The sequence below is a fragment of the Capsicum annuum genome, chromosome 1, assembly GCF_002878395.1.
Source record: "Capsicum annuum cultivar UCD-10X-F1 chromosome 1, UCD10Xv1.1, whole genome shotgun sequence".
Lineage (NCBI taxonomy): Eukaryota > Viridiplantae > Streptophyta > Magnoliopsida > Solanales > Solanaceae > Capsicum > Capsicum annuum.
The window spans coordinates 43,198,406-43,210,380 of NC_061111.1; positions in this window are offsets into that span (position 1 = coordinate 43,198,406).

Here is an 11,975-nt window from a genome sequence, read left to right on the forward strand (position 1 = left end):
TATATATAGTTATATACTAATTTATAAAACATATACACATGTATACATTAAATATATGCGTCTATAGAAGATTTATACACATATATACGCATCATTCAAGATATATGTACTACTTTAAATAAAATATACTACAATATATATACACTACAATATATACACACACTATATATATAGTTATATACTAATTATCAAACATATACATTAAATATATACCGCTTTAGAAGATATATACACACATATACGTACCATTCAATATATGTACTACTAAATAAAATATACTACAATATATATACACTACAATATATACACACACATTATATATAGTTATATACTAATTTATAAAACATATACACATGTATATGTTAAATATATACGTCTATAGAAGATATATACACATATATACGTACCATTCACTATATACGTACTACTTTAAATAAAATATACTACAATATATATATATATATATATATATATATATATATATACTAAAATATATAATTATATATATATAGTTATATATTAATTTATAAAACATATACACATGTATACGTTAAATATATACGTCTATAGAAGATATATATACACATATATAAATTAATAATACTTGATAGTAAACTAATAATATATTAAAACTAAGTTAAAATTAAATCCAAATTTAAAAAAAAAAAAAAAAAACTTAATCAGGCTTGGTCAGGGCCGGGTTAACCGGCCCCAACAAAACAAAAATCGGTCCAGATCAAATCGGGCCAATTTTTGTTAGTGGGTCGGGCTAGATCGGGGTCAGCCCGTCCCCTTTGACAGACTTAGTTATATACTAATTTATAAAATATATACACATGTATATGTTAAATATATAGTACTTTAGAAAATATATATACATACCATTCAATATATACCTACTACTTTAAAATATATGTACTTCTTTAAATAAAACATATGCTACTTAATATAATAAATTAATAATACTTTATAGTAAATTAGTAATATATTAAAATTAAGTATTTAAGTTAAACTAAAAATTCAATTTAAATCATTAAATGGAATAAATTACAAAGTAAGGACTAAGGAGTGAATGAATGTTGAATTTTATTGATTGCAATATGATCCAAAGTTTATAATTTATATGGATGAAAAATCTACAAATTTTGCATCATTTTTCCAACTCATGCATGTTGATATTAACGGGAACTTGCATAGGGTAGTCAAAGTCAACGAGGGCAAAACCATGCATTGGACTTGATTCTGATGAGTTCTCACGTCAAGTCATAATTCTTCAAGTCCCTGCTTGTCATTCGGCTCCGCTTTCATTCCTTAATTTCTTCGTTTGGCTCTAATCCAATCTCTAAGGCAAACAAGAATATTCATTGCATTGTTTCCCAATGAATGTTAGTTGTCTCCAAGTTGCTGTCGTCCTTGACTAAAAGCGCTCTCCGATGCAACGGTTGACATTAGAACATTCAGGATATCTCTAGCTAATCTTGAAGCACAGGATATTGTGTTTCATTACTCCTCCATCAATCCAACGTGTTGATCCGTCATTTGCGATCCTCTAGCGGCGATCGAAAATAATACTTAAGATCTTCCCGATAAGTTGATGTGTAAGCTCCCTCCTCAACACTGTTCTAACAAGGTAAATCATAAAAGGGAACAGGAAAACTACTATGTGCTGGCCTTTTAGAAGATGATGACTCTTTGGGAGGATGATGAGCGACAGTTGGAGTGATATTTGTTGGTATAGCTAAATCAACTAAATCAGCATAATGGTTATATAATTTATTTATGTAAGCATTTGCATCACCCATAGTCGTCCACAAATCAGGTTGTACTTGTTCAGAATTATTGTTAGTATTTATCTCTAAGTTAGAATAAACAAGAGTACTGAAGTGGCACATAGTAGTATATTTCATACACGAATTTAGCATAGCACCAACCAAGTAAATAGGGAGAATCGAAAAAAATATATTTTTAAAATTTAGCAAACATGACACCAACAACTTCTTTCTAACCTTCTTTGTTTTTATATTCTTTGAGCAAAGTAGAAATATTAGCTATATATGCCAAAATATTACAAATAGTAGAATAATAAGCAGTGAAAAATTCAACCGTAGCTATATAAATTTTTTACAAAAACTTAACAAGATCATTAATTACAGCCCAATCAGAATCATGTAGCATGCAATCAGCAGAATCAGCAAAAGAACCACAATGTTGGTTAAAAGATAGTGTAATAGGAACTCTATATTTATAACAAATTTTTAAAAAATCATGCATAGCATTCCATCTAGTATCACATTCTTTAGGCATCAATATCGGTGCAAGTCTATTTTATTCACATTTAAGTTTAAAGTCCCTAATTCTTGATCTTCGATTATTTTCTTGAATAAAACCAACCGCAAGCCAGATTTTTTCAATATAAAACTAAAAAAACTCAACACCGTCTCTTACAATTAAATTATATATATGACAAGCACACTTAACATAAAAAATTTCAGGTAATGACGGAGATAACTTAGATTTTAACTTTTTAATAGCAGTCTTGTCGTTAGAATCATTATCAAAAGCAATACATAAGATTTTATTTTTGATACCATAAAATTCAGCAACTTTAGCAATTGACTCAGCAATAAAATCTCCAGTATGTTTACTATCTTCATCATATAAAAAAACAAAAATACGTTTTTGCATAACAAAATTACTATCTATCCAGTGACAAGTAATGGTTAAATAATTATTTTTATTCACAGCACGACCAAGATCAGAAGTTAGAGACATTCTACATTGAATATTTTTTTAACAATGTTGATAAATAAAAATAATATTGTGGATGAAGTCTAAAATAATTGGCCCGACAAGTACTTCTACGAATACCATTAAACATAGAATTATAAATTGCTTGAATATAATGAATAAAGACATCAGAAAAAGGAAAATTAAAAAGCAAACAACCCACAACTACCATTTTAGTTATTTCTTCCCGATCCCTCAATTTATTATACTTCTTCATTACCTGACTGGGTGCTGGATCCATTCTAGTTTGTGTAGGCCCACCAACATCCGCACCACCTCTTGCAATTTTTAACTCTCTATCGTGATTATCACTTATATGTCTCATTAACGTACCTGTACCCTCTTGTTTGCCTCATTTTTTTTGCTTATATATTTGTTAACAAACATTGCATTGCACCTCAATATCTGATATACGTTTAAAAAATTGTCATGCAATAGTAGTTAGTTTACGAGGTTTTGGGGCATGGGGAGGACGGGGAGGAAGATTAACCGATTCAGATCCAACGTTAGCATTTCTTACTGCGGGTGTCTCACCAATATTTTTACCATCTTTGTCTAAATTAACCGCATCTACTTCGTTTTCTTCTTTTATACCGCAATTTTTTTTACTTCTACATAATCCATATCGTGAGCACTTACACCTATTTCTTCCTCAAAAGGTTGACTAAGTGGTACCGGAGGCGGAGGCACACGGGTATATCTACTACTTGAAGTACCTCTACCGCTAGTAATTCATTTTTTACTACCACTACCACTTCCGGGACAAAAAAATTTAACACCTTTAGTCGCGAGGTTTCTTAATTTATCCATAATATAAATTAAACTAAAAAAATTTAAAATACACAATATAATAAAATTAAATATTCAACAATTAATACACTAATTAAAAATTAAACGTAAGAAATGGAACGATAATATCAAATTTTGAAAGTATCCAAAGGTTGCGACTTTAGAAACTTCCACTCGTACTTTGTAATCACAAAATTAAAAAATTAAAGTGGGCACTTTAGAAATATATAGAATATTTGAGAATTGAGATTTGAGAGAGAATGAGATTTGAGAGACTGAAAAATTGTGTGAAAAATGATTTGAAAGTATAGGATATTTATAAGATTTTTTTTAGGTTTTAAAAAATAATTTAATTGAAAAAAAGTTTTTTTTTTTTTTTTAATAAAAAGGTGTTTTTAGCCGTTTTGGGTTCCCAACGGCTATATTACAGTTGGGCCCAACGGCCTTTCTAAATTAAAATTCGATTTTTGTTTTTATTTTTTTAAAAAGCTAATCGGGCTGAGCCAGGCCGGTTAACCGGTGGGCCTGATCCGGACCGAGTTAATAGGGCCCAACCCAAAAAATACTATGAAGTCGGGGGACTTGACTTTATATTTCTGTTTCATCTTAATTTCTGAAAAAGTAAAACACACTTCTTAGAAAGATCACTTTGATCTGGTGTTGGGTATTTTTGTACTTCATAATGTTCTTGTTTTAAACTTGAACTAGTTTTGAAATTATTGCTAAAATACAGATTGTGTGTACCCGAAAAACTAACAATTTATCACCTCAATTTCATCTCCTCCACTCAACCACATCACCGCGACCCTCTAAATTCTCCCTTAACAGACCATAGACATAATTCATTTCCTTCATTACAATCGTTCTCACCCACACACGGTATAAAAACATTTTTATTAGAGTGGACGAGCTAACCAAATTCATAATTAAATTCGTGTTGGATTGAATGACCTAACCGGAATCACTAATGCCGCTTTAATCCGTCATTGTATAAACTAAAATGAAACTACTCCAAAAATCAGTTCAAGTTTGAACTCATCTGATTCTACATTCAGATTATTTTCTTTCGTCCAATTTGCTTTAACTTCAAAGATTCGATTAATTTAATTCCTTATTTTACATACCGTTTCTTACTTTTTGTCAAAAGAATCAAATTCGACGACGGTCCCGCCACGAAATGTATTTGGCATATTCCTAAGAAATTGTTACTTGAAAAAGTTAATGGAGGTGAAGAAGCCTAGTGTGTTCATGAGGTATTTGTCGTTAATAACGGGATGATGAAAAGAGTATTTCGCTACTAAAGGATTGAGATAATTTGACCTTATTTTATTCAAATTATTAGTAGTAGTATAAATAACATAAATATCAATCTTTTTTAAAATAATTACATTCTCTTCTATTTTTTAAATTACTTTACTCTCTATCTATTAATATACATAACATAACCGCCGACATATACATAACATTCTGTGTATATGTTGCAATTTTTGTAATATATTTAGGGAGTTGAGATTTTTTATAATATTGAAAACATAAATTGTGTATTTATGTAATTTTTACTTATTATTATTATTATTATTATTGGAAATTTCCAAAATCAACTTTTCTTGTATTTTTGACAAGTACTTGTGAATAAACACAAAAACAAAATAAGCACGTCGTCAATTCACAATCGTCAAATTCTGCAAGTCACAAATATATCATCTCTTTCATTTTGTAACTACACCACGTTTATTCTTTTTCTAAAATTGTGTTCATTTTTAAAAAGTATATTTTTCATTTCTTTGCTTGTCATTTTTCAAACTTTACCTCTTGTGATGTCATCTACTAATGATTCCTTCTTCTTTTTTTTTTTTTTTTTTTTTTTTAATTTGTCCATATTTAACTTGACAAAAATAATAAATAAAGGAAGGATAATTTTACAATATTACTTTCACTGTTTCAACATAATTTATTTGACACTCACCTTAAAAAAAAATTATCAAGAGTTTATTTTATTAAATTAGTCTTTAACTATACTTTAAAAATGTAAATTCATCATTTATATATATACTTTGCTTAGAATTTAATGATAAGGTAGTATTGAAAAAATATAATAATATTTTTTTTTAATTTTATAGATGGAATAATTAAATTAAAATAAATATTTTTAGAAAGATGGTCAATTATTTTGAAATGAGGAAAGTACCTTTTGAATGTAATATATTTAATACTTTGAGAGATATATTTTATAATGACTATAGTTTAACAAGGATAAAAATAGACACAGAGTAATAAATTATTTTTAAATTTTTAAAATCGAACAAGTCAAGTTAGATGACTATTTTGTAGAGTTGTCATTATGTGTCAGGCCCATTAGATCGGTCCAAACCGGCTTGTAATTTGATGGAGTTGGCTTTAGTTTTTGAAGTTCATTTAAGAACAGAGCGTTTTAGCCCGATCTAGATAGACCCATAACCCGTGGGCTTGAGCAAGGTGGTTGGACTAGCCCGTAAGTCAAATACATGCAACTATTTAGATTATTTATTAGTATTTTCATTTGGTTCAAAGGATATCATGTCAAAAGTTATTTAGTTTCGCTATTAGGAGTAATTAACAAGTATTAACACTATGTAATATTGTCCGATAATATTTATGTTTATTAACATTCTAAAATTAAATTATAATTTTTTTTTAAAGTGGGTTGGCCCGCAGCTCACAGAGTAATGGTGTGGGCTTGATATTTTTTGGCCCATCATTTTGATGGGTCAGTCGGGCCTGATCCGTCAAACTCAAAGCCAATGTGGACTAGTTCGGATGAACTAAGCGGACACATATTAACAGCTCTACTATTTTGTAATATAGTACACAAATAAAAATAAACTAAGGAAACTAAGTTATAATTTGGTCTAAAAATAAATTTGAAGCAGATTTTGTACTTTGAAAATTAATTTCCCTTATAATTGAATATTTTAATGGCCAAAGAAATAACTTAACAAAAAAAAAATCAAAAAGTACATCTAAAATTTACTATTGTTTACTCCCTCTATTTTATTTTACTCGTCCCAATTTAATATTATACATTAATTAAGAAAAATAATTAATGGCATGAATATTCTACTATAGTACCCCTATTAAATAATATTTATATTTTAATTTGGAGAAAAAAATTAATACTAAGGTTAAAGAAAAAGAAAAAAATTATCCTATCTTGATTAATGAAAAATGACAAGTAAAATAAAAATATTAAATTAAAAAATTTGGAACAAGTGAAATGAGACGAACGGGATATTTATGAGGAAATAGTTCCAAATGACACGTGTCACAAATAGTAAGAGGGCCCCTGAGTGCAAAAGGACTTCCGATTGGAACCATAGTTTTTTGTCCAAACGGGCCGTAAGTTTTCTCATGGGCTACCATCCATGTGGTTGCTGAAAGGTCCCTTTTGGGAGTCCACTGGTTGCTGCTCTCCCGTATTATATTGGAAAATTAAAAATTACACAAATACACAATTTATATTTTTAATATTATAAAAAATCTCAATTCCCTAAACATATTATAAAAATCTCAATATATATACAGAATGTTATGTATATATCGGTTATATTATGTATACTAATAGGGAGAGAGAGTAAAGTAATTAAAAAAGTAGGAGAGAGTACAATTACTTTCAAAAGGATTGATATTTATGTTATTTATACATTATTTTATGTGATATCATTTGATTTGATATGATTTTTATTTTTATTTTTTAAAAAAGGACTTTTAAAATTTGCTAATTTTAGTAAAATAAATGGGTTATTAACCTATCCAAACATAAATGGCTTGAACAAGTTATAATTTTGTGGGCTATTTTTAATACCCCTAATCAATATATTAAGGGGTTGTTTGATACAAGACATAAGAGATAATTAATTTTGAGATTAATATTTGGTGAGCTTATTCATATTCGATTGGGATAGAATGCATGAGATAATTCATTCCAAAATTATAATAGTATTATTTTATCCCACTTTAAGGATAAAATAACAAATTTCGAAATAACTAATACCGAGATAATTAATTACAAGATAACTTATTTCAAACAATTCCTAAATCCTCAATTAAAAAATAAACATTATTGCACTTTGTTATTTCTTATTTCTTCTCCTATTTCTATCAAGTCATCAACATGAGTACCCTTGTTCAGTACCTACCAGAACACATTGAACCATCTACCAAAATTTGACTCTGTTTATTTAATTATCTCCAAGCTGTAAGCAACACCTGCTCCTTAAACTTGTCATTAATTTTTATAAAAAAATTATTATAGATATTTTGATTATAATTTATTATAATTGAACACCCTAACACATAATAAAATCTTATATTAAATATTTTTGGCTAATATATTGGAAAAGTTTTTGTGCGAGCACTCAACTACTAATTACGTAAATAAGTGAACCAAATAAAATATGTCCCGTTATTTAATTGTCCACGTTAACCTAAACTGGGACAAACATAAAGTCATATGGTTTGTTGAGGTTAATTAGTGCAATCAAAGGTGGTGACACATTTTATGTGGCAAATTAACTTTTCTATGTAAATGTAATGAATGTCTGAAAATGCTAATAAAAACTTTTTAAATATGAGTCGAAAATGCCCGATAGAAACAATTCATTGTTATAATTTGATATATAATTCTAACAACTTTTATTTATAAATGAATTACAAAAAATTGAGTCATATTTTAGTTATAAGTTTTTTTTTACATTTGCAAACTCTAAATAAATTACATATAATAATAATAATAATAATAATAATAATAATAATAATAAATTATCTAAGTGATTTTAGATTTCTTTTATCAATCATTTCTTGTTATAATCTAATTAGTTCTTTTTTGATATTTTTATTAGTCCAGAAATAAATAAAAAATATTGTGATGTTTATTTTTTCATTAATTATTATTTTTAAATAAAGGACAAAAACAAAGAAAGAGAAACAATGAAAAAATAATAAACTAACCAAAAAAGGTGAAAAGGGGAAAAATAAATTTAAAAAGAATACACAATAATGATGTTCGCAAATGGCATGAAAATAATAGTAACAATGATAATAAGAAGTAGAAGTAGACAAAAATAATATAAAAGGACAAAAGCAACATATTAATGAGACAAAAAATTAGGAAGACGAAAGAAGCAGAAATAATATAAAAGGACAAAAGTCAAAAATGAATGAGACAGAAAATTAAGAAGAAAGAAGCACATGTCTCCTCCATAATCCCAGGGAAACAAAACTCAATTATTAGCAAATCTTGTCTTAGCGTGCAAATCAAGGGGCCATCTAATGTAAATATTTTATAGTGTATGAATATTCTAATAATTTAATAAGTACATATGAACAATTTTAAATAATTTATTTGATTAGAGCTGCAGTTTTCAGTTGTTTCCGCTTAATATTAAGCCCTGTAGTTCTCTTTTGCTTATGAGACAAATCAAAGATTAGTGATGCCTTTAATGGACAATTAGTAAACTAGGATAGTTTCACCAATTTAAATTATTTGTTATTTAGAAATTAAAGCAAAATTAATCAATTTATTCTCATTTATTTTTAAAGAATATAAACATCTTAATAAAGTATAGTATATATTTGTTGGGTTCAAAATATATGAAAAGTGTGAATGGAAAATGGAGTGAACCAAGTGGAAGGAAAAATAGAGAAGAAAACACTAAAATAAAAAGTCTACTAATTCTCCCATATTGGTGGGAGAATGTGACTTTCAAGTGTTTATATTAAGAAACACTTATTTCACTTGGTAAGTGAGGTAAGAAATAAGAGATGCATTGCGTCATCGTCGTCGTTCGGCCCGGCTTTAGCTTTGGCTTCGGATAATGATAATGATAATGATTGTTGAGATCTATCTTTTTGGACAAAGTTTATTTGACAGAAATTTGATCTGAAAATATCAAAGGGAAAAACACAATTTTTCTGTGTTTTCTATCCTCCATTTATATGCATGCATGCATGCGGTGGCTGACACATTTCGAAATGCTATGCAGAAACGAAGAAGTGATGCTTTGGAAGGGATGCAACCCTTCAATGAAATGACACACTGTTTCATGAAATGATATGCCTGTTCAGAAAAGACACATTCTTTGGACGAAGAGACATGATTTTCCAGAAAGGTCATACGTTTTAAGTGAACCATTGCCACCTTTTCGAAAAGGCATCTGATAGGCTATATAACCTGCTTTCATCCATAGGTTTAGACACAAATTTTCTGAAACAAAACTCTCTTCTTGTCTTCAAAAACATTCTGTGTGATCAATCAAATCGTTGAGTGAGTTCGATGAATCCAACAATTTGAGGTACCGCTATTGTTCGGATTGAAGGTCATTTTACCCAGGGAGGAAGATTCCATAACCTCGGGTACAGTGAAGGAAATTATTCCTTAAGAATTCTCCGTGAAGTCGGGGGACTTGGCCTTAAAATTCTATTTCATCTCTTTTCTGAACATTAACACACTTCTTAGATAGATTATTCATAATCTAGTGTTGAAGGTGTTAAGGTACTTCATAAGTGTTCTTGTCTTGGACTTGAACTAGTGTAGAAGTTCGTGTTTCTTATATACAGATTCTTTTACCCGAATACATACTAAATAACAATCTTAAGGAATAATTTATTGTTTAAGAATTTGTATTGCTTGTTTCTGGAGATTAAAGCTTTTAGCTTTCTACTCCGTTTGAACTTAACTAGTGATTTGAAGAAATAAAATCTCCATCATAAGTTAAAGATCATTCAGCTGACGATTGGAAGTCATAAAAACTTCATCGTTAAACTAGAAACAAGAAGATGAGTTTAAAGTTATTTAACTTTATTAGTAGTATTTTAAAAATACTAAATTTACTGTCTTGTGGTGACAGGAAAAATGATGAATGATAATCAAATGGATGATGCTACGACTATGGCGGCAACTACCATTGCCACGACAAGTTGAGAAAATGTTCCGCAACCTATGGCACCTGCAGAGAAGCTCGAAAAGTTTACGGGCATTGACTTCAAAAGATGACAGCAAATGATGTTCTTTTACCTCACCACTCTATGTCTTCAAAGGTTCACTAGCGAGGATGCTTCTCTGCCCGAGGGAACCTCGGACAAAGAGTGTTTCATAATAGTAGAGGCTTGGAAACACTCAGACTTCCTTTGTAGGAATTATATCTTGAGTGGTATCTAAGACGACCTTTATAATGCTTACAGTGGAACTAAGACATCGAAGGAATTGTGGGGGGCACTAAAACGAAAATATAAGACAAAGCATACGGGAATTAAAAAATTCTTCGTTGCAAGGTTCCTGGACTTTAAAATGATAGATAGCAAGTTAGTTGTCTCTCAAGTGCAGGAATTACAAGTAATCATCCATGATCTCCTAACGGAAGGTATATCTTGAAAAAATACCTTTGTTGAACAAATTGAAAATGTTCTTAGTACTCACATAAACTGTTTTGTAGGTTTGATTGTGAATGATGCATTTCAAGTAGCAGCGATAATTGAGAAACTACCACCTATGTGGAAAGACTTCAAAAACTACTTGAAGCACAAACGCAGGGAGATGACTGTCGAAGATCTTATTGTCCGACTACGTATTAAAGAGGATAATAAGGTTGCCGAGAGAAGGTCAAAAGAAAATTCTACAATTAATGGAGCACATATTGTAAAAGATGATTAAAACAATTCTAAGAAAAGGAAGAAAATTGAACATGAAAGCAATCAACCCAAGAGGAAATTCAAGGGAAAGTGCCTCAACTGTGGCAAGATTGGCCATAAGTCCACGGATTGTCGTTCCTCTAAAAAAGGCAAGAAAAAAGACCAAGTAAATATGATTTAGTCCGATAAAGAATGTGATGATCTGTGTGCTATGCTTTCAGAATGCAACTTGGTGGGGAATCCTCGCAAATGATGGATGGATTCTGGTGTCACCCGCCATGTTTGTGCTAACAAAGAGTTGTTTTCGACGTTCGCTCTGGCTCAAGTAGAAGAAACGATCTACATGGCTAACTCCTTTACTGCAAAAGTAGAAGGAGCTGGAAAGGTATGCTTGAAGATGACTTCCGGTAAAGTGTTAACACTTGACAATGTCTTGTATGTTCCGGAGTTAAGGAAGAACTTGATTTCTGTTTCACTTCTAGACAAGAACGAATTCAAATGTGTTTTTGTTTCCGAAAAAATTGTACTTAGTAAAGGAGAAGTGTATGTAGGAAAAGGCTACCTCACTGAGGGCCTATGCAAAATGAATGTAATGAATGTTGAAATCAATAAAAGTTCAATTTCTTCTTACTTGCTTGAGTCTTATGATTTGTGGCATGAACGTTTAAGCCATGTTAATTACAAAACATTACGAAAACTGATTAACTTAGAAATTTTGCCAAACTTTGAGTGCA